The sequence below is a fragment of the Nicotiana sylvestris genome, chromosome 6, assembly GCF_000393655.2.
Source record: "Nicotiana sylvestris chromosome 6, ASM39365v2, whole genome shotgun sequence".
NCBI classification, from domain to species: domain Eukaryota; kingdom Viridiplantae; phylum Streptophyta; class Magnoliopsida; order Solanales; family Solanaceae; genus Nicotiana; species Nicotiana sylvestris.
This window is the reverse complement of record NC_091062.1, coordinates 201,177,344-201,197,355: the sequence shown is the minus strand read 5'-3', so window position 1 is coordinate 201,197,355 and position 20,012 is coordinate 201,177,344.

Below are 20,012 nucleotides of genomic sequence, written 5' to 3'. Positions count from 1 at the left end.
CGACAGAATCGCCGCAAATGCGAAGGCTACTCTCCCAAGACCAACTTCGCAAATGCGAAGTCTGTTTCGCAATTGCGAAACCTGCGTGGCCCAGCTCCTCTTCACATTTGTGATGAAAAGCTCGCAAATGCAAATCTCTCAGAGATCACAATTGCGATGCCTGATCTCGAAAATGTGAGGTCAGAGGCCTACAACAAGATCAGTTATACCAACAAATTTTGCCACGTTCAAATACTCCGTAGCCTATCCGAAACTCACCCGAGCCCTCGAGGCTCCAAAACAAACATGCACACAAGTCTAAAAACATCATACAGACTTGCCTGTGTGATCAAATCTCCAAAATAACACCTAGAACTACAAATTTAGAACCAAACCAAATGAAATTCTCAAGAACACTATAAAATTTCTATTTTCTCAACCGGATGTACGAATCAAATCAAACCAACTCCGTTTCTTATCTAATTTCACAGACAAGTCATAAATATGGTATTGGATCTATACCGGGTTTCGAAACTAAAATACGGACCCGATATCCAAAAATTCAAACCTTGATCAAACATTTCCATTTTATTAAGCCTTTAACTTTCCAATTTCAACAATTTCATTAAGCAACACTCTCTCTCCGACCATGAATGCAACATCACGGACCTTACAATCAGCATAACTCTTCTACCTGGAGTGAGCTGTGTGAAGTCTATCCTAAATGGCTTAACCTTTTCCAAGGCATCCTGTACCAAATCTGTACCCAATAACCGAGCCTCCCCCAACTCAAACCATCTAAACGGCGATCGACACCATCTACCATATAATGCCTCATAGGGAGCAATCTGGATGATCGACTGATAGATATTGTTGTAGTCGAACTCCGAAAGCAGTAAGAACTGATCCCATGAGCCTTCAAAGTCAATAACACATGCGCAGAGCATATCCTCCAATATCTTAATAGTATGCTCGGACTGTCCGTCCGTCTGAGGATAAAATGTTGTTCTGAGCTCAACCTGCATGCCCAAGTCACGCTTCACTACCCTCCAGAAATGCGAGCTAAACTACGTACCTCGATCAGAAATGATAGACACGGGCACACCGTGAAGACGAACGATCTCGCAGATATAAATCCCTGCTAACCACTCTGAAGAATAGGTAACTGCCACATAGATGAAATTCGCTGACTTGGTCAGTCTATCCACAATAACACAAACTACATTGAACTTCCTCTAAGTCCATGGGAGTCCAACAACGAAATCCATAGTGATACGCTCCCACTTCCACTCAGTAATCTCTATCTGCTGAAGCAAACCACCAGGTCTTTGATGCTCGTACTTTACTTGCTGACAATTTAGACACTGAGCCGCATATGCCACTATATCTTTCTTCATTCTCCTCCACCAATAATGTTGCCACAAATCCTGATACATCTTGGCGGCGCCCAAATGAATAGAATACCGGTAACTGTGGGCCACTTCTAGAATCAACTCACGAAGTCCATCCACATTAGGCACATAAACATGACCATGCATCCTCAAAACGCCATCATCTCTACCGTGTTGCACTGTATCCCTAAGGACAAGAAAATAAGGGTCATCATACTGCCACTCCCTGATGCGCTCAAACAATAAAGACCGAGCGACCGTACAAGCTAGAACACAATTGGGCTCAGAAACATCCAACCTTACGAAATGATTGGCCAAGTCCTGAACATCTAATACAAGCGGACTCTCACCGATTGGAATGTACTCAAGGCTTACCATACTCACCGACTTCCTACTCAAAGCATCGACCACTATATTAGCCTTCCCGGGATGATACAAGATCGTGATATCATAGTCTTTCAATAGCTCTAATCACTTTCTCAGCCTCAAATTGAGCTCGTTTTGCTTGAACAAATACTGCAAACTCTGATGATCCGTGAACACCTCACACGACACGCCTTAAAGATAGTGCCTCCAAATCTTCAGTGTGTGAACAATGCCTGCCAGCTCTAAGTCATGGACAAGATAATTCTTCTCGTGAACATTCAACTATCGTGAAGCATATGCAATTACCTTGCCTCCCTGCATCAATACCGCACCAATTCCAATAAGAGATGAGTCACAGTATACTGTATAAAGCCCTGAACCTGTAGGCAACACCAACACCGACGCCGTAGTCAAAACAGTCTTGAGCTTCTGAAAGCTTGCCTCACACTCGTTTGACCATTTGAACGGAGCACCCTTTTGGGTCAACCTAGTCAACGAGGCTGCTATAGATGAGAACCCCTCCACAAATCAATGGTAATAACCCATAAATCCCAAGAAACCCTAGACATTTGTAGCTGATGTGGGTCTAGGCCAGTTCTTGACTGCCTTAATCCTCTTAGGATCCACCTGAATACCCTCTGCTGATACAATGTACCCCAAGAAGGAAACTAAGCTCAACCAAAACTCGCATTTTGAAAACTTAGCATATAACTGGTTGTCTTTCAGAGTCTAAAGAACGATCCGAAGGTGCTGCTTATGCTCCTCTTGGCTGCGTGAGTAGATCAAGATATTATTAATAAACACAATCACAAAGAAATCTAGATAGGGCTTGAACACCCGGTTCATCAAATCCATGAATGTTGCTGGGGCATTTATCAACCCAAATGACATCACTAGAAACTCATAACGCCCATACCGAGTTCGAAAAGCTGTCTTAGGGACATCAGATGCCCTAATCCTCAACTGATGGTAGTCAGACCTCAAATCGATCTTTGAAAACACCTTGGCACCCTGAAGCTGATCAAATAAGTCATCAATCATTGGCAATGGATACTTGTTCTTGATGGTGACTTTGTTCAACTGCCGATAATCTGTGCATATCCTCATCGATCCATCCTTCTTCTTTTTCTTCACAAATAACACAGGTGCACCCCAGGGCGAGACACTAGGTCTAATGAAGCCCTTATCAAGCAAGTCTTGCAACTGCTTCTTCAATTCTTTCAACTCTGGCGGGGCCATACGGTATGTCAGAATAGAAATGGGCTAAGTGCCCGGAGACAAATCAATAAAGAAGTTGATATCTCTGTCGGGTGGCATCCCTGACAGGTTTACAAGAAACACCTTTGGAAACTCATGAACGACTGGTACTAAATCCATGGAAGGAACCTCCACACTAGAATCACGGATGTAAGCCAAATAAGCTAAACACCCTTCTCGACCATATGCCGAGCCTTCACGTACGAGATAACCCTGCTGGTAGAATGGCCTGGAGTCCCTCTTCACTTTAATCGAGGCGACCCCAGCAAGGCTAAGGTCACTATCTTGGCGTGATAATCCAATATATCATGATAAGGTGAAAACCAATGCATCCCCAAAATGACATCAAAATTCACCATATCTAGAAGTAGGAGATCTACACGAGTTTCAAGACTTCCAATGGTAACCACACACAAACGATAAACGCGATATACAGCAGTAACATCTCCTACGGGGGTGGACACATACATGAGAGCACTCAAAGAATCACGAGGCACAACCAAATATGAAGTAAAATAGGATGAAACGCAGGAATAAGTAAAACCTAGATCAAATAGTGCTGAGGCATCTCTACTACAAACTGAAACCGTATATGTGATAACCGCGTCAAATGACTCAGCCTTAAGCCTGGTTGGAAAAACATAACATCGGGGCTGGGCACCACCACTCTGAACCATATATCTAGGACAACCTCCTACTGGTTGGCCTCCACCTCTAGTGGCCTGGCCTCCACCTCTAACGGCCTGACCTCCACCTCTAGAAAACTGACCTCTACCTCTAGCTCCTTGACCTCTACCTCTAGCTGGCTGAGCGGTTGGTAATGCAACCGATGCGGGAATCATAGCACGAGAACTCTGCTGTGGTGTACCGCCCAATAATCTTAGACAGGTCCTCTTGATATGCCTAAAACCACCACACTCAAAATATCCATCCTGATGTTATGGTTGTCGCACTACGTTTTCTCGCAAAATCGGGTTTCGACACATGACAACTCTTTTAAGGAAGGGTGTTAAAAGATAAGAGTAGCCACCTAACAGATTTGAGGTGCGTTAGGGCACCTATTTTGCAAATAACTCTATTTGACTAGTTTACGTCACCAAAGATTGGGTAAGGGCTCGAAATTACCTCGAACAGAAGGTGTTAGGCACTCTTCGAGGTCCACAACTGTTGGTCCCGGCTGAACTCAATTATATGAATTAGTCTAGGTGATCAAGTACAGGAAAACAAGGAATTTGGGAAGTTTATTATTAAATACAAGTAATTGATTTAAAGACAAGATGAGGAAGGGGGGGGGGGGGTCCTAGATTTTTTAGCCTAAACGATCATCCCGTGCAACATAAATAATACTTCATAACTCCCTCAAGATGGGGTGTTACTCATATTATTCAGCGGGCATAGACTATCATCTCCTGCTACCCAATTACTATCTTTAAGTTGTTACCTAAAGCGCACTAGTTGGTCCTAAACCGTACCCTATGCGTGCACTACCCGTCCTATGCCTATGGTCCAGGAGGCTTTGGACCTCTATTTAGGTAGTTCTAGACTTCAACTTAGGTTGCTCAAAATGATAAAACTATTCGACATGCGAAACAGGTTGGACTTCATATAAAAGCAATTAAGGGTTCAAGTTGGCCTCTACACTTTGACAACGAATGCACACAAACACATTGAGCATTTAACAGTTGTAGATTTTGAACTGATTAAAGTCATTGAATCCTGTAGGCATGATCTCTACATAAATTTGGATTTTAATACATGCAGTAATTTTAGATGTAAAGTCCTTACTTTTAATACGATTTCTATAAAAAACATACATAGTTGCCTACTGATTACAAGCCTAAGGGATTAAAACCTATAGGAATGATGTCTAGGTAATTCACGTAGTAACTGACAATGGTGATCACAGGAGTATGTTCAAAATTGCTTAGTCGAGTCCTACAGGCATGGTTTCTAATAGTGATAATTAGCATAGTGTTGAAAGCTCTTTAAAGAAACGAGCGGGACAATAATTAAGACTGATTTCAGACCCTATAGACAGGATTTCTATAATCATAATTAAAACTGGTTTTAGATCCTATAGGCATGATATCTACATCATAAATTAGGTAGTGAGCAAGTTAACAGAATCCTATGTGCAGATTAAGATATTAATCGTTCAATATCCTATAGGCATGATTTCTAATAGGTGAAAGCAAAACACATTTGAACCAAATTAAGAACCTATAGGTAGGATTTCTAACACATGATAACTGAACATGTTTGAGCATAATGACACATTCTGAGTAAAATATAATACATATAGGCAGGATTTCTACCCATTTCGATGCAAGTGTAAGATAAAGCCCATTCCCCAATTTTACTAATACCCCAGAATGTTATTACAAGAATTATTATAGACCCAGAATGAATAGAGTAAATTATAAAAATAGATAACTATAGGGAGCTTACATCAGGCCCAAAGATACACCCGGCCATGCCAGGCCTTCATTCCCTTGGTTGACAATAGCCCAGAAATTACATCTTCATTGACATAAGGCAGCCAGGAATTATGTGATTCATCCAGTAGGTATAAAACAGAGCTTAGCATGGAGAACCAAGGCCCTAGTGTGTCAGAGTTCCCAAGGGCTTCAATAACCCAGAGCAGTGCTCAGACTAGGGAGGTTAACAAGGATAATTTCATAAGAGAGATTAGGGACCAAATCCTAGTGTGTCAGAGTTCACAAGGGTCTCAAATGAACCCTGAGCAGTGCTTACACTAGGGAGATCAAAGAACAGAAGCTAAGTAGCCCTGGCTTCCAGCTGACTAAGAATAAGAACTCAAAGGGACCAGGCAATAAAGGAATAGAATGAGGTTAAAGGACACCATTAAAGGACAAAACCAAATTGCATATGTAAAAACAAATAATAGACATGCTTGAAATTAAGGCAGACTTAACCAAGTTTCAGGAAACGAGTTCGATCACATAATGCACATGTTAACTAGCCAAATTCATAGTGAGAAAAGTGAGTTCAGATTTTGCTAAGTACAGAAAGCTAGTGTCACAAGAAGAAATCACATCAATTAGCAATAGACCATAACATGCTGAAAACAAATTAGGGCAACTATTGGAAAGTCAAGACATGATGGAAACAGGATCACAACAGGCTATATTGCAACACATTTAGAAACAGACTTGTTATTCTTTTAATGAATACACTCATACTTGGTCAGATAATCCATAGAAAGAGGATATGAGTACATGTTCAAATAGCAGTTCTATACAGAAAAAGAGGTAGTTATCAATAGCACATAGACTAGGAAGAATTGAGAGAAATTAATCAACTTAGGTCTAAACATGTCTCAGACTACAAACGTAATGACATTTAGATTAGCAGAGTCTAGAATTGAATAACACATTGAACAAAACGGCAGGCAAATCAGAATGAAATGACAAAGGCTTGGTAACTCACTAGTTAAAATGAAACAAGAAATAAAGGAATCCCACAGTATTGTGAATATCACCAAAAGAGCAAGAACTCAAAATTTCTGGCCTTAGCTTTCAGCCGGCCAGGAACTAAAGTGCAGAACAAGATTATTCAAGAGCAAAGAGCACACAACTTAGTTTTGTATTTTTCTTAATGATTTTCGAACTATTTCAAAGGGGAATGGGGAGGGGTTTATATACTGTAGGAATTGAACACATAAATATGGAAATAATTAGTCAAATACTAGAAAAGAAAGCATTTAAAATCAGTAAGAAAGGAACAAAAATTGAAACCCTAATTTTTAGGTAAAATACACAAATCGGCAGAAATAAAAGGCAAAAGAATCACATGATGCATAAAATAAGATGAACATAGATAGAAATACTATTCAAAATCAAATAATTGAACCAGATTTGGTTCGATTTAAAGAATCTGAAACCCTAATTTAGGGTAAGTAAACAAATCGGCAGAAATAAATAAATTTATACATAATAGGGAAAATATAGACGATATAATACTTAAAATCAAAGGCTTGAACCAATTTTGGTTCGAATCAAAGAAAATCTGTAAACCATAGCTTTAGGATTAAATACGAAACATCATAATATGAACAGATCAGACTCACACGGTGTAGAATAGACATGTGTGGACACAATATCGTCTAGATTCAAGAGATGGAAGTCAATCAGACAGAATTAAAGTAAGAGTACTTTCCATGTTTAAGCAAGTACTAGGTAATACCGTGGAGAAGCACCCAGTAATGGAAATATACAGATATGGTAAGTGAATGGGAAGAAAATCCCGTTAGAAGAGTGTAGGAGAGGAGTTTTTGCGAGGCGGAGAGTTAGGGTTATTCAGAGGGGAGAGAATAGAGAGGCGGCGGGTTTGGAGGGAATGGGGTTAGGATTTGGGGTCGAGTGATATAAGGAAAGGGGTGAGGCGTTTGTGAGTCGTTGATCATTTTTTATCAACGACTGTGATTTGAGAAGGGTTGGGTCGGATTAATTAAATAGGTATGTGTAATGGGTTATTGGTATTGGGCTTGGGGTAATTGGCTTATGTTTGGGTAGTTAGGTCCGAAATTAGTTATGAAATTAGGGCCGGATTTTAAATACCCAATTTTAATCAAAAATAATTTGTAAAAGTAATAAATAAATAACAAAAAATATCATTTATGCATAGACATGATTAAAAATAATTAATTAATATTATAAAATATAAAAAAGTCATTTTCTATATAAACAATGTAATTATATATGCATATGGGCTATTATTGCAAAAATATACAATTTAGCCTTAAAAATGCAGATGTAATGCACTGAAAATATTTAAGACCTCATATTGGTATTAATGATAAGTTTAGATGATTAAATCATCATAAAAATAATTTGGAGGGTAATTATTAGATATTTATATGATAAAATGCAGATTTAAAGCCTTTAAAAATTATGTAAAATTATTAAAATACTTGTGTGTGCTCATAAATCAAAATGATGATGTATATGAAATATATATATATATATATATATATATATATCTTTAAAAATAAGAGAAAAATTGGGTATCTATAGTGGCTACTAAAACTGAGACTGACCTCGACGGGCCAGATGACCACGGTAATAACTCTGAATAGTAGGTGCACTGATAGGAGCTGGGAGTGCACTGTAGACTGGCTGCCCAGAATGAGGCTCATAAGAGCCACGTCTCCCTGAAGCACTGTAGGATGCCTGAAGTGGTGACTGATATAGCCTGGGAGGATGGCCTTTACCAAAAGTTCCCCTGCCTCCAGACGAGGCACCACTGAATCCACCAGAATGACGAGGTCTCTTATTAGATCCCTGACCACTCCCCTGAGCTAGTACCATCTCAACTTGCGTGACAACATTGACTGCTTCCTGAAAAGAAATCTCACTCCTAGTCTCCTTAGCCATCTGTAATCTGCTAGGCTGAGCAAGTCCCTCAATAAACCTCCTCACCCTCTCTCTCTCGGTAGGAAGTAGAAGAATAGCATGATGGGCTAGATCCACAAATCGAGCCTCGTACCGAGTGACAGTCATAGAACCCTGTTGCAGACTGTCGAACCGCCTCTGGTAGTTCTCTCTCTGAGTGAGAGAAAGGAACTTCTCAAGAAATAGCTAAGAAAACTGGTCCCAAGTGAGAGAAAGCAACAAATTGGTCTGGACAACATATAATCCCTCCACCTTTTCTTGGCGGAGCCCGACAAATGAAATGCAGCAAAGTTGAACCCATTGGTCTCCACTACCCTCATGTTCCGTAGCACCTCATGACAACTGTCCAGATAGTCTTGGGGATTTTCTGAAGATGCACTACTGAGACTTGAGCTGGTCCTGCTGGAATGGTCTGGGTTGGAGCCTCCTCGTCAAACTCCACCTGAGGCTTCGCCGCTGGTGCTGCTACTCGAGCTCTGGGCTGAGCACTGCCTTTGCCTCGGCCTCTAGCATGGCCTCGGCCTCGTCCTCTGCCCCTCGTAGGAGCTACCACTGGGGGCTCTATCTGCTGCTCGGCTGAAGATGCGTTGCGTGTTCTCGCCATCTATGAGAGAATAGAATAGAAGGATTGAATCAACAATGATAGAATAAAAATCGCACGACAAAGAAGAATAGAAGTGAAACTGTTCCTAACTCTATAGACTCTGGAATATAAGTACAGACGTCTATGTACCGATCCTCTCTGCTAAGTTTGCTTGTGACTCGTGAGACCAATGTAACCTAGTGCTCTGATACCAACTTGTCATGATCCGAAATTCCCAACATCTGGACTGTTATGTTGTCTAACATTTCACTTGTAGGCTAGCCAACATTAGAACAACTTTCTTTTTTAACCGTTAAAATGATGACGTTAATAACGAACTGAAATAACAGATATGTTCTAAGTATAAATATGGAAACTATACCAGCCAAACGTCTATTACAATTCCCTGAACCTGGTGTCACAAGTACACGAACTTCTAAAGTAATGCATATAAGGGTTTGAAATAAGTACAAAGCTGTCTGAATGAAGTTATACAGCTAAAAAGAAAAGAGGATAGGGTCTCTAGGAGCTGCGGGCGCGAAACATCCGTACCTCAAGTCTCCGCCGATGTCCAATCCGAGCACGCTAATAACCACCGATGGAATCGACTCTAAAATCTGTACAGTGTGTAGAGTATAGTATCAGTACAAATGACCCCATGCACTGGTAAGTGCCGAGCCTAACCTCGATGAAGTAGTGACGAGGCTAAGGTGTCACTTACACTATAACTTGTACGCAGTATATAAAAATGAAAGGAAGTAGGAATACTGAATAGAATTTAAACAACCAACTAAAATAATAATCACAGCCTCAAGAATAAGCCAACACCGACAAGAATCACAAATATCTCAACAGTTCAAACAAATACCGGAAGCCAACATAGCTTAAGTAATGTAAACATATAGATTGTTGCGGCGCGCATCCTGATCCCACCAGATAACACAAATCCTCCTTAATTTCACCGTAACAATATCAACACAGTAAATAATATAAATATGTTGTGGCATGCAACCTGATCCCACCATATGTCAATATCAGAATCATAATTCACCTTTGTTTCACCATATTTATCCACCCTTATTCTACCTGTTGCGGCGTGCAACCCGATCCCATGTAAAGCAAATAGCAGAGATTCGTGAAACTATGTAAAGCACTAACATCATTAGCAGGAGAAGACATTGACTAATAGGTAGCAGTTAAGCATGTAAAGCATTTAGAACATATAACAGTTAAGATAGGAAGGAAACAATTAAGGAAAAATGGTAAATCAGGGAAAAATAGATAATTTGGTGGCGTATAAGCACTCGTCACCTCGCATATACGCCGCTCACATGAAAATCACATTGCACTTAGTCCGAAGGTTCCTAATTCCCTCAAGTCAAGGTTAGACACAACACTTACCTCGCTCCAAGGACCACTCAAAGCTCAACCACAACTTTGCCTTTCAAACTAGTTACCGAACCAATAATATATAGCAAATTACTAACCAAACGATTCAAAATGAGCCTTAGGAATCACCCACGATAACAAAAATTCGATTTAGGTTAATATTGAAAAAGTTAACAAAAGTCAACACCCGCGCCCGCTTGGTCCAAACCCAAAATTCGGACGAAAACCCGATTGCCATTCATATCCGAGCCCAGATATATAGTTGGTTTTAGAATCCGACCTCAATTTGAGGTCTAAATCCCCAAATTTTGAAATCCCTAGTCTCTACCCAAAAATTCCCAATTCCACCATGAAAAACCTTGGATTGTAAGTTAAATCTTTTAAAATGAAGTGAAAGATTGAAAGAATCTAGTTTAGAATCACTTACCTATGATTTGGGGAAGAAAAGGTCTTTGGAAAATCGCCTCTTATGTTTTAGGTTTTGAAAATTTGAAGAATGGGAGAAAAATCCCGAGTACGTGTCTTTTCATCAGCCGTAGATGTCGCATTTGCGACCTGAGCTTCGCAAATGCGAAGCCTACAAATACGAAGGAAGCATCGCAAATGCGAACCCCTTCTCATTTCTGCATAGTTTGCAAATGTGAGGAAATGTTTGCAAATGTGAACACTGGATGACCGCAAATGCGACACAAACATCGCAAATGCGAAGGCTACCCTCTCTAAACCAACTTCACAAATGTGAAGTCTGTTTCGTAATTGTGAAACCTGCGTGGCCCAGCTCCTCTTCGCATTTATGATGAGAAGCTCGCAAATGCGAATCTCTCAGAGATCGAAATTGCAAATCTCTTAGAGATCGCAATTGTGATGCCTGATCTCGCAGAGGCCTGCAACAAGATTAGTTACACCAGCAAATTTTTCCAAGTTCAAATTATTCCGTAGCCTATCCGAAACTCACCCGAACCTTCGGGGCTCCAAATCAAACATGCACACAAGTTTAAAAATATCATACAAACTTGCTCGCGTGATCAAATCTCTAAAATAACACCTAGAACTACAAAGTTTGCACCAAACTAAATAAAATCTCAAGAACACTTAAAATTTCTATTTTCTCAACCGGACGTCTGAATTACGTCAAATCAATTCCATTTCTAACCAAATTTTACAAACAAGTCATAAATATGGTATTGGATCTATATCGGGTTCTGGAAGCAAAATACAGTCTCGATATCCAAAAAGCCAAACCTTGGTCAAACATTTCCATTTCATTAAGCCTTTAATTTTCCAATTTCAACAAAGTCTGATATCTAGGGCTAGGGACTTCCGATTTCGATTTCGGGCATACGCCCGAGTCCCAAATCACGATGCGGATCCATCGGAACTGTCAAATCATGAATTTGGGTCTGTTTATCAAAAATATTGATCGAAGTTAACTCAAAGGAATATTTTAGGCAAAATTCCTTTTTTTCATCAACTTTTAACATAAAAGCTTTTCGGAAACGCGCACGGATTGCGCACGTAAATTGAAGAGGGTAAAAATGAGATTTTCAAGGCTTAAAAGTGCAGAATTGAGTTCTAAAACATAAAGGTCACCAAAATGAGCTTGACCTGTGAAGAAGGATGGACTGGGATTTTTTTAACCCCTTTAAAACTGAGACTTATAAGCCCGACCCAAGTCAGAATGCTGGCCCTTGAATCTTGACCAAGGCTGGGCCTAGGCCGGCCCGTGGGCCAAAAATTAATTAACTATTAAATATTTAATATTTAAAAAAGTAAAAACTAAAAAAATTATTAACTATAATCCCCATTCCCTAGCCCTTGATTGCTCATTTACCCTTCCATATCAATTAGACTTTTGATTTTTGACATGAATATATTATGCCAAAATTAATTTTTCTTGCTTAATTAATAACGAACTCGAAAAATTTAAATGGCCAATAATAATCTTTTTTAAAAAGAAAATATTACTTTAAATGTCCAATGACCAGTTTGGATTACTTTAATATATTATTAATATTTAAATTGCTCTTCAGTATAAAAAAATATCAATTTTAAATACACAAAAAATAAAAAAATTGGCCACTAGAAAATTTCAGGAAGTTTAAAAGTTTTATGGATTATAATGATGTAATTGTTAATCCTAAATAAAAAAATCTTAACATATAAACTTATTGAAACAATCCTCGAATCTGAGGAAAATAAAAGAAAAGTATTAAGAAAATATTCATGTAACTTTAAGAAAGAAGAGTTAGAGATATAGAGAATTTGCCTTTCAATTACAAGATTCCTCGTCAAATATCAAGCTTTTTGTACGCCCTAAGCAAACAGAAGTTGCTTACATGATTAATCGACTATGTTACGAAAAAATATTTAAGGATTTAAATTAATTCTTTTTTCCTAAAAAAATTGAAGGGCCTGCCCGCCCTAGTCCGCGATCCTCTTAGGGCCGGGCTGACCATTTTAAGGCCCATTGATATGGCGGCCCGTCCCGTCCTAGCCCACCAAATTAAAAAGCCCACGAGGCTTGAACTGAGCTGGGCTGGGCTGACCCGTTTTGACAGCTCTAATTACTACTCAGAAGTACTTTTTAAATTAATTTGCCAAACATAAATTATTTCTTACCAAAAATACCTTTTGAAAGCTCTTTTGAAAAAACAATAAAAACACTTCTCAAAATAAGCTATTTTTTAAGTTTGGCCAAAGCTATTATTCCCATTTTGGATCAGCATGTTTCATCTATTAACTAGTACGTTTAGTTTTTCTGAAGTTTTAAAATGTTTACTAAGCATAATAAATCTGAACCGGCGAGACTTCTTTTTTTTTTTTTGGTCAGTTATAACTAATTAGGAAACACAATGCCCATAGTTGAAAAAGAAACAAAATGTCAATACAAACAACTTTCCAGATTAGGTGATTTGCATACCAATTACTTGCAGCCTACACATACGTGCAATAAAATTATTGTGTCCAATTATTTTAAATTAAAATATTAATTATTTGAAAAATAGTCAAGATAGTGGTTATTCTTTCTAAGCTCATTGTTTGACCAAAAATCAGACTCTTTGTTTAAATAATTAAATTTATGTTATTATGGGTTAAACCTAGTTAATAATAATTTTTGTAGATGCAACTTTCGAAAATGCGATAGACGTCAACAAATTTGATACAACGGTGATAATAGTATGCTATAACTATTTTAAAAGGTATGAAGAATAACACAACAATTAATAGCAATGAATAATAATAAATGACATTTAAGTAAATATGAGGAATGATTCACCCAATAAAGTGTGAACTAAATGGTTGTTCCTCCTGACAATGATGAGTGACAGACAGATCCTTGAATGTTCGAACTATTCTCAGATTTGATGGTGATGTGTGGAATAATATCGAAAAGAATCTCAATAAAAATGTGATGTTTGTATCTTAGTAAGAGAGATAATCTTTTATCACAGTGTGTTCTTACAAAAAATGAATATCACATGCCCTATATCCTTGTCTTTCTTTCTCTTTATATGAGATATTGTTCTAGTAAGCCCTAATAGATTTTGAACCATACAGTTAGTCCATCCGCTTATTGAGGCCGGCCTCAGGCGGGTTTGATGAGCGGATTCTGTTCATTGCGGTTGAAACAATTGAACGAGTTGACTAGGTTGTGATGATAGGGGCGAGCAGGCAATGTGGCCCTTTATGAGCCGCAAAGTTTGGAGTTGTGTTGTACATGAATCAATGCGACGTCATGCGTTATTATGATACATTTTCCCGATGTGTTGCTTCACTTCGCGTGCGTCTTTTGATTGAACCTGCTGCTTTGGTTACAGTTCCAAGTAATGATGAGCCAATTCTCGGTTATGATGTCTGAATTCCTATAAATAGGGGTGTAAGGGTATAATTTCAACCTTTACAAAATTCTTGCATCGAAACCCTGTATCTTCTTCTCCTTCCATTGTTGTGTACCTTTTCCCTATGTTCTATCGATCCTTATCATTTTTAATCCTTCATTGCTTGATACATTCTTCTCTTTCGTTAAAACTATGTCTAACGTACCTTCTGGTCTAGCGAGGGAAGTGACCCGATCCCTCTATCGATGATTTTTCCTCCTCACGCGGAGAGTGTTGCCGCTGCTGTTGAGGATGGAAGCTTCCTGAAGGTGGAGGAAATAATTACTCGTAATCCCGGTGTCAAGTCTGATTTCTCGAAGGTGCCCAAAATAGAGCCCGAAAACTTTAGGTCGGTGATGGAGGAGGCTGATTTGTCGGAGCTTAGGGCTAAATACAGCATTCCCGATAGCATCGAGTTGGTCCCTGTCGGGTTAGATGCGGTGCAAGTTCGCCGTCCTGGGTACTGTGCTTTCTACGCCTACCCATTTTTTGTCGGCTACATTCTTCCCCTCCTTCCACTAGCGAAGGAGTTTTTCCGTTTCTACGGCATTTACCCGACTCAGCTCGCATTGTATCTCTACAAGCTCATAAGGATGCTTACCAAGTTTGCGGAGTTGGCCGGGGTCGAGATCTCACTTCGATATTTGATGCGCCTATTTGCCCCCAGCTTCTGTAGGGGGACGATGCTTAACCTTCGCCACCGAGGAGGTAAGTGCCTGGTGGTGAAGATGGATGACAAGGCTAACTTCTAGTTCTGGCTCTACTTTTTCTTCGTTAGAACTGAGGACGTGGTGACCGACATCGACGGCTTCCCCGAATCTTGAAATAGCTCTCGTATGCGCCTAACCTCCTTGCGTGTAGGTATTTGATTTATTTTGCTTAGTCATGGATTCTGATCTTTTGCTCTTTTCCTATGCAGCCAAGACCTCGCCTCCTTATTTGGTTGAGGACATCTCTGGTTGGGTCACTCGGCTCCTCCCTCACATCGCAAGGATTCGTGAGTGGCCGATCTTCTTCAAGTGGTTTGGGCCGGCTCTTCCCTTGATTGGTAAGTTCGGTTTACTTTGGTTGACTTTCTTTTCCCTTTGTACTTCTCCCAATTTCAGCTAGGGGGTCCTTGAGGAGGTCGAGAGCTCCTACACCCGCGTTCCGCAAGAGGAACGTTACTGCCTCCTCGGCTTTCGCCTCTTCTATGGCCGCGACTAGTCCTTCTTACTCTTCGGTTCCGCCCGTTGCTGTTTTAGTATCTATTCCTTCCTTAGATGCGGAGACTTCGGCCATAGAGCCTTCGGCTTCTCCTTTGTATCGTCTTGTGGATGAAGTAGAGGAGTCATTGCTAGGTGATGAGGACTTGATGCCTTGTAAGAGGAGATCTATTGATGTTGACGATGGGGTCGCCCGGGCCGTGAACTCGGTGGCGGGTGTTTTATGCTGCATGAGACGACAACCATTATCATTGAAGAAGATGTTAGCTGGTGTCTGAAATTTCGAGATCGGCGGAGGCCGACGAGGGAATCTTTCTCCCTTATGTGATGACGGAGGCCGAAGGGCAGTCCACTGGAACTTTTGATACTTTGTGGAAGGAGGGACCGTTGTCTTTGTGGCCAGTTGATAAAACTTCTTTGCCGGCCAATGGGAGAGGCAAAGGCATCACTGAAGAAGGCTATGAGATGGGTTTCGACGTGGAAGCTGGCGATCTAAGGATTATGGAGGAAGGGCTTACCCAGCTCGAGGTAAGGCTAGAGCGGTTTACGAGGATCATTGCGATCCCCCTGGATCGCGACTTGCTGAAGAATACGGAGAATGTAGTTCCTTCCCTTGGCCCTCTTTGCTCCGAGATAGAGGGTGAGACCCTCAAAGAACTCATGATGTCACCTTGTCGAGGAGCATAGCCGCTCTGCTCTTAGGGTGAGTGTAGTTTTTTGTCCTGTCTTCCTTGTATTTAGTGTGCTGCCTTTGTTAGAAGGGACATTTTCATGTTTATCTTCTTTCTTTTTGTGATTGCAGACCATGATTCTGGATATTGAAAGTTCCCGAAGGGAGGAGAGGTGTAGGGAAATCTTTGAGAGGTTAAAAAGCAAATATTTCAAGTACCGTGGCAAGTATCGGGAATTTCGCAGGCGATTTGGTGAAGGTGGCAATTTGCAGGATCTTTGTTATGAATTGAAGGAGAAGGATGACAAGCTGGTGAGAGTCATCGAGAAGTGTAGCATCTTTGAGGGTACGTTGAGGAACAAGGAAGAAGAGCTTTGAGTTTTGTAGAGCTGTAGAGACCCAATACAAAGATCTTCAAGCGCAAGTGGTTGAATTGCGTAGGTAGTTGAAGGAATGTCGATTCCAGATAGAGGTTCTTAATGGCTAGGTCGCTGAGAAAGTGGAAGAGCTGGAGAAGGCGGAGACGGCATAGTCAAAGGCTTTGAAAAAGGTGGATTCCTTTGAAGTCGTGATTTAGAATCTCTGTTCTGAGTGTGAGAATGACTCAATGAAGGTCAGGTTCAGGGAAGAACGACTTGATGAAAGGATCGGGAAGTTAGAAAGAGAAGCCTTTGTTCTCCATGATCGAGTGGTTGCCTTGGAGGCCGAGAAGGACAAATTACTGGCGCAACTGTCCTCTTCCCGTACTTCAAATTTCCCTAATGCTCCTCAGGATTTACATGAGGAGTGAATCCATGCCGAAGCTCAGCTAGATATCTTTAAAGATTTGCATGTGGCAGGGTCCATTTCTGATGAAGCTCTAGGTGTTCGTATGAATGACCGCGAAGCCCGACTTGCTTGTGGGTATGATCCTACTACACTTAGGGCCAGCGAAGGCGACAATGAAGGTGTGGATCGACTCGAGGAGGCTGTATGGTACGATACCATATACCTGGATGGAAAAAGTGACAGCAGCGAAGGCACTTGTGACCACGACGGTGAGGAAGCATGAGATCATAACGGTGGTGCTCAATAGTTTTTTCTTCCTCTTTTTTGTAAACTTGTGTATTTTTGGTGGCTTCTTTGTAATGCTTTGTAAAAAGTATTTTTAAGTATGGAATGCCAAACTGTTCTCTACATCTACTTCTTTTAAGTTTGGTTGTGATCTTTCTTTAGATTACGGCCAAGGGCCGATAGGTATGTATTCAAACGAGATCAATAATAACTTTTTGTTTAATGTAGCGGCCGAGGGCCGGTTGTTAGTTCGAGTGGGTTCGAACGCAACTTGAACTTAGTTATGGCCAAAGGCTGGTAGGTGTTAGTTCGAGTGAGGTTGAACATAACCTTTCTTTTAGGTTACGGCTGAGGGCCGACAGGTGTTTGTTCGAGCGAACTCGAACATAACCTGAATTTAGTTATGGCTGAGGGCTGGCAGGTGTTTGTTTGAGCGAGGTCGAGCATACCCTGGATTTAGTTATGGACGAGGGGCGGTAGGTAAGTTTTCGAGCAAGGTCGAACATAACCAGAATTTAGTTATGACTGAGCCTCTTAGTTGTTTGTTCGAGCATGGTCGAACATAACCTGAATTTAGTTATGGCCGAGGGCCAGTAGGTGTTAGTTCAAGTGAGGTCGAACATAACCTAAATTTAGTTATGGCCGAGGGTCACTAGGTGTTAGTTCGAGCGAGGTCAAACATAACCTTTCTTTAGTTATGACCGAGGGCCAGTAGGTGTTAGTTCGAGCAAGCTCGATCATAACTGTCATGACCTAAAATCTCACTTGTCTTGATGGCGCCAATCATGGAACTAGGCAAGCCTCAACTCGACATCTCAACATAGTAGAACTTTTAAATAAAGGCGAAAGCAGTTAATATTAAAGAAATCCTTTTAAAGATAGAATATAACTCCAAAATTACTATACAATCCATCCCCAAAACCCGATGTCACTGAGTGCATGAGTATCTAAATATAACATCCGACTGATAAAAACACTGTTTGAAAATATAGAACAATACAACTTGAAAGGAAACAAGAGTCAAGGTCAGCGAACGCCATGCAGCTACCTCAATAGTCTCTTGAGTCTGACTCCTCAATCAGCAACCACTGTGACCAGAAGTGTCTAGATACGTACAAGAGGTACAAGGGGTAACGTGAGTACACCAACTCAGTAAGTAACAAAAATAAATAAGGAACTGAGAAGTAGTGACGAGCTATGCAAATACAGTTATCTCAATAACTTTCAAATAAGAGTAGTCATACTTTCAATTTAACAGTTTAAGTCTCATCAGTGCGTACCAAATAAACCAGACATCAAATATTCCAGAAAAATGTACGACAAGGACAAATAACAACTAAGTGAAGCAATTAACTGAAAACAAATATGGCCTCTCAAGGCAACAGTCACTCAGCTCATCTCAACAACTCAATCACTCAGCTCTCAGCCCTCAATAATCATACTCAATAGGTACCTGCGCTCACTGGGGGTGTGCAGACTCCGGAGGGGCTCCTTTAGCCCAAGCACTATAATCTCTACAAACAACTCACGTGCTGCACGGATAACTCACATGCTATAATATAATATCTGGATCCACATGGATAACTCACGTGCAGCACGGACAACCCACGTGCTATAGTATCAATATCTGGATCAACACGGACAACTCACGTGCTGCGCGGACAACTCACGTGCTATAGTATCAATATCTGGATCCGCACTGGAATCTCACGTGCTGCACGGACAACTCACGTGCTATAGTATCAGTAACCTCACAACTAGGCCCTCGGCCTTACACAGTCATCAATCTCTCTAGTCTCACGGACTCTCAAAAATCATATAAACAACCCAAACAGAAGTAATATCATGTATCAACAATAAACAGTAAGAGACAAAGACATAATAAGCAAAAATAATCTATGACTGAGTACAAACAGTAATTTAGCAGATAATTCAGCAAGCACACGACCTCTCAGGCCTCAACAATGATCACATAAGGCCTAAACATAATTTCTAACATGAAGTACAATCAATTTCTATGAAAATAGAGGGAACATGTATTAAACAGTAGGCCAATTGATTCCACAGTCTCGCGGGATGGACCAAGTCACAATCCCTACGGTGCGCGTCCATACGTCTGTCACCTAACTGTGCGTCACCTCCAAAATAGTCATACGAGACAATGTTCGGGGTTTTATACCCTCAGGACCAGATTTATAACCGTTACTTACCTCAATCCGAACAAAAATCCTACTCCAAAATGCCTTTGTCACTTAAATCGGCCTCCAAACATCCCGAATCTAGTCACAATTAACTCGATTCATTCAATACATGTTATATGAATTAATTCCATATGAAAATACTAATATTCCAACAAAATCCAAAATTAACCCAAAAATCGCCGTAGGTCCCGCATCTCGGAATATTTCAAAAGTCACGAAATACGATAACTCATTCAATTACGAGTCCAACCATATTGATTTTACTCAAATCTGACTCCGAATCTATGTTCAAATCTTGAAAATTCATTTTTATGAAATTTTCGAAAATTCCTCCATTTCTCTTCAAATATCAATAATCTAAAGCCAAAAATGAAGATTTATTCATGGAATACAATCACAAAAGACTCAAGAACACTTACCCCAAGAATTTCCGTAACTTCTCGCTTAAAATTGCCCAAAATCCGAGCTTGGAAGTCCAAAAAATGAGGAAAACCGAAGTGCTCATCCTTTACACTGTCCAGAATTTTCGGGTTACTGTTCACGGATACTGTTCTCACACACTGTACACGGCTACTGAACACGGATACTGTTCACGAGGTACGATCACTGTTCACACGTGCGAAAAA